The 5,104-nt window shown below is 35.4% G+C and overlaps 1 non-coding gene across 1 annotated transcript; it reads right to left on the reverse strand.

Moving 5' to 3' along the window:
- Positions 1 to 4,390: 4,390 nt before the first annotated feature.
- LOC148572265 (small nucleolar RNA R71) lies at positions 4,391 to 4,498 on the reverse strand. The gene has a single exon (XR_015907861.1). It is a non-coding gene; the product is annotated as a small nucleolar RNA R71 (small nucleolar RNA).
- Between the last annotated feature and the right edge of the window lie 606 nt (positions 4,499 to 5,104).

Genomic DNA, 5,104 nt, shown 5'->3' on the forward strand with positions numbered 1-5,104 from the left:
GCCGATCTGTAGCTTTATAAACGGGCGATGAATTCTTTTGCGTTTCAGATTAATGCATCTTGATAAAAGGATTTGTAGAAAATCTGAAAAATTTTATTCAAAATAGAAAATATGCAAATATATACATGTGGGAGTTTTACCCCTCTAAGTCAGGTATTTCATGGATCTTGGCTTGGTGCCTCATTAAAAACCTTTTTTTTTAGGAAAAAGAGCGCACCTCATCCTAAGATCTTTATCACGTCCTAACTGTAATACCTTCTTAAGTTGCAAGCGTGCTGATGAGCGGATAATTTATACGCTTTTTGACATTGTTTTTAGTATGTTTTTAGTAGAATTTAGTTACTTTTAGGGATGTTTTCATTAGTTTTTATGTTAAATTCACATTTCTGGACTTTACTATGAGTTTGTGTGTTTTTCTGTGATTTCAGGTATTTTCTGGCTGAAATTGAGGGACTTGAGCAGAAATCAGATTCAGAGGTTGAAGAAGGACTGCTGATGCTGTTGGATTCTGACCTCCCTGCACTCAAAGTGGATTTTCTGGAGCTACAGAATTCAAAATGGCGCGCTTCTAATTGCGTTGGAAAGTAGACATCTAGAGCTTTCCAGCAATATATAATAGTTCATACTTTGGCCAAGAATAGACGACGTAAACTGGCGTTCAACGCCAGATTTCTACCCAAATCTGGCGTCCAGCGCCAGAAAAGGAGCCAAAACCAGAGTTGAACGCCCAAACTGGCACAAAAGCTGGCGTTCAACTCTACAAATGGCCTCTGCACGTGTAACACTCAGGCTCAGTCCAAGCACACACCAAGTGGGCTCCGAAAGTGGATTTATGCATCAATTACTTACTCATGTAAATCCTAGTAGCTAGTTTATTATAAATAGGACCTTTCACTATTGTATTAGACGTCTTTTTGACCATCTTTGAATCCTGGATTGTATTTTGATCCTGTGATCAAGTTTTAGGGGGCTGGCCATCTCGGCCATGCCTGGACCTTCACTTATGTATTTTCATACGGTAGAGTTTCTACACTCCATAGATTAAGGTGTGGAACTCTGCTGTTCCTCAAAGATTAATGCAAAGTACTTCTGTTTTCTATTCAATTCATCTTATTTCGCTTCTAAGATATCCATTCGCACCCAAGAACGTGATGAAGGTGATGATTATGTGTGACGCTCATCACCATTCTCCCCTATGAACACGTGCCTGACAAGCACTTCTGTTCTACATGAAATAAGCTAGAATGAATATCTCTTAGATCTCTTAATCAGAATCTTCATGGCGTAAGCTAGAATGATGGCTGCATTCAAGAGAATTCGGAAAGTCTAAACCTTGTATGTGTTATTCCGAGTAGGATTCAATAATTGAATGACTGTGACGAGCTTCAAACTCGCGATTGCAGGGCGTTAGTGACAGACGCAAAAGGAGGGTGAATCCTATTCCAGCATGATCGAGAACCGACAGATGATTAGCCGTGCTGTGACAGAGCATGTGAGCATATTTTTCACTGAGAGGAGGGGATGTAGCCACTGACAACAGTGATGCCCTTGCATAAAGCCAGCCATGGAAAGGAGTAAGACTGATTGGATGAAGATAGCAGGAAAGCAGAGGTTCAAAGGAACAAAAAGCATCTCCATTCGCTTATCTGAAATTCCTACCAATGATTTACATAAGTACCTCTATCCCTATTCTATTAATTATTATTCGAAAACACCATCATCAATTTATATCTGCCTAATTGAGATTTGCAAGGTGACCATAGCTTGCTTCATACCAACAATCTCCGTGGGATTCGACCCTTACTCACGTAAGGTATTACTTGGACGACCCAGTGCACTTGCTGGTCAGTTACACGGAGTTGTGAACCGTGGTTTTGGCATCATGTTTTTGGCGCCATTTCCAGGGAAAGAAAGAGCAATGAACTTTACATAATTAAAGTGTAATCACGATTTCGCGTACCAAGTTTTTGGCGCCGTTGCCAGGGATTGTTCGAGTTTGGACAACTAACGGTTCATCTTGTTGCTCAGATTAGGTAATTTTCTTTTTGTTTTCTTTTCAAAAAAAAAATTCTTTCAAAAATTCTCTCATCTGTTTTCGAAAATAAAATAAAAATATTTTCAAAAATTGTATTCAAAATTTTTAAGAATGAATTCTAGTGTCTCATGAAGCATGTGAAGCCTGGCTGGCTGTAAAGCCATGTCTAAATTTATTTGGACTGAGGCTTGCAATTTGTTATCAAGAGCAATATACTCTGATGTTAAAATGCTGAAGCTTGGCTGGCCATTGGCCATGTCTAGTGTCTTGGACCGGAGCTTTCATTGAAAGCTTGGCTGGCTACTGACCATGTCTAATTCCTGGACTGAAGCTTTAGACTAAGAATGCAAGATTCCTGGAATTCATATTAAAAATTTTGGAATCCTTATTTTTCCTTTTCATACAATTTTCGAAAAAATCCAAAAAAATTAGAAAATCATAAAAATCAAAAATATTTTTTGTGTTTCTTGTTTGAGTCTTGAGTCATATCATAAGTTTGGTGTCACTTGCATATGCATCTTGCATTTTTCGAAAATATCATGCATTCATAGTGTTCTTCATGATCTTCAAGTTGTTCTTGGTAAGTCTTCTTGTTTGATCTTGATGATTTCATGTTTTGTGTCTTTTCATGTTTTTCATATGCATTCTTGAATTCTTAGTGTCTAAGCATTAAAGAATTCTAAGTTTGGTGTCTTGCATGTTTTCTTTGCATTAAAAATTTTTCAAAATTGTGTCTATGATATTCATCTTGACATTCATAGTGTTCTTGGTGTTCATCTTGACATTCATAGCTTTCTTGCATTCATCACATGTTTTGATCCAAAAATTTCATGCATTGCATTATTTTCATGTTTTTCATAAAAATTCAAAAAAATAAAAAAAAATATCTTTCCCTTTTTCTCTCATCAAATTCGAAAATTTGAATTGACTTTTTCAAAAATTTTTAAAATCAAATTGTTTCTCATGAGTCAAATCAAATTTTCAATTTGAAAATCTTATCTTTTTCAAAATCTTTTTCAAAAATCAAATCTTTTTCAAAATTCTTAGTTATTTTCGAAAATTCTAAAAATATTTTTCAAAAATCTTTTTCTTATTTTTATACCAAATTTTTGAAAATAACAATAACAATTAATGTTTTGATTCAAAAATTTCAAGTTTGTTACTTGCTTGTTAAGAAAGATTCAAACTTTAAGTTTTAGAATCATATCTTGTGATTTCTTGTGAATCAAGTCATTAATTGTGATTTTAAAAATCAAATCTTTTTCAAAACTAATTTCTATCATATCTTTTCAAAAAAAAATATTCTTATCTTATCTTTTTCAAAAATATGATTTCAAAAATATCTTTTCTAACTCCCTAACTTCTCATCTTTTCAAAATTTGTTTCAACTAACTAACTAACTTTTTGTTTGTTTCTTAACTTTTTCAAAACCACCTAACTAACTCTCTCTCTCCATTTTTCGAAAATATCTTCCCTCTTTTTCAAAAATTTCTTTTTTTAATTAACTAATTATTCTTATTTTTATTTTTGATTTTAAAAATTTTCAAAAAATACTAACATTTTTCAAAAACCATTTTCGAAAATCACTAACTCTTTTTCAAAAAATATTTTTCGAAAATTCTCCCTCTCCCATCTTATTCTATTTATTCATTCATTTACTAACATCTCATCTCACATCTCAACCCTCCTCACAGTTGTGTTTCTTCCATTACATTACATTCTTTATCTCCCCCTCTTTTCTTCCACTCACAAAGGGATCCCTATACTGTGGTATAAAGGGTCTCTATTATTATTATTTTTCTGCGCCCTCTTCTTTGTCATATGAGCAGGAGCAAGGACAAGAATATTCTTGTTGAAGCAGATCCGGAACCTAAAAGGACTCTGAAGAGAAAATTAAGAGAAGCCAAATTGCAACAATCCAGAAATAACCTTTCAAAAATTCTCGAACAGGAAGAGGAGATGGCAGCCGAAAATAATAATAATGTAAGGAAGATGCTTGGTGACTTTACTGCACCTAATTCCAATTTACATGGAAGAAGCATCTCCATTCCTGCCATTGGAGCAAACAACTTTGAGCTGAAACCTCAATTAGTTTCTCTGATGCAGCAGAACTGCAAGTTTCATGGACTTCCATCTGAAGATCCTTTTCAGTTCTTAACTGAATTCTTGCATATATGTGATACTGTTAAGACTAATGGAGTAGATCCTGAAGTCTACAGGCTCATGCTTTTCCCTTTTGCTGTAAGAGACAGAGCTAGATTATGGTTGGATTCTCAATCCAAAGACAGCCTGAACTCTTGGGATAAGCTGGTCACGGCTTTCTTAGCCAAGTACTTTCCTCCTCAAAAGCTGAGCAAGCTTAGAGCTGATGTTCAAACCTTCATACAGAAAGAAGGTGAATCCCTCTATGAAGCTTGGGAAAGATACAAACAGTTGACCAAAAAGTGTCCTTCTGACATGCTTTCAGAATGGACCATCCTGGATATATTCTATGATGGTTTATCTGAGCTATCAAAGATGTCACTGGACACTTCTGCAGGTGGATCCATTCACCTAAAGAAAACGCCTGCAGAAGCTCAAGAACTCATTGACATGGTTGCTAATAACCAGTTCATGTACACTTCTGAAAGGAATCCTGTGAATAATGGGACGCCTATGAAGAAGGGAGTTCTTGAAGTTGATACTCTGAATGCCATATTGGCTCAGAATAAAATATTGACTCAGCAAGTCAATATGATCTCTCAGAGTCTGCATGGAATGCAAGCTGCATCCAACAGTACTCAAGAGGCTTCTTATGAAGAAGAAGCTTATGATCCTGAGAACCCTGCAATAGCAGAGGTGAATTACTTAGGTGAACCTTATGGAAACACCTATAACTCATCATGGAGAAATCATCCAAATTTCTCATGGAAGGATCAAAAGCCTCAACAAGGCTTTAATAATGGTGGAAGAAACAGGTTTAACAATAATAAACCTTTTCCATCATCCACTCAGCAACAGACAGAGAACTCTGAACAAAATGCTTCTAATTTAGCAAATCTAGTCTCTGATCTATCTAAGACCACTGTG

The sequence above is a fragment of the Arachis ipaensis genome, chromosome B3 (genome assembly GCF_059453495.1).
Source record: "Arachis ipaensis isolate K30076 ecotype BB chromosome B3, ASM5945349v1, whole genome shotgun sequence".
Classification (NCBI taxonomy): Eukaryota; Viridiplantae; Streptophyta; class Magnoliopsida; order Fabales; family Fabaceae; genus Arachis; species Arachis ipaensis.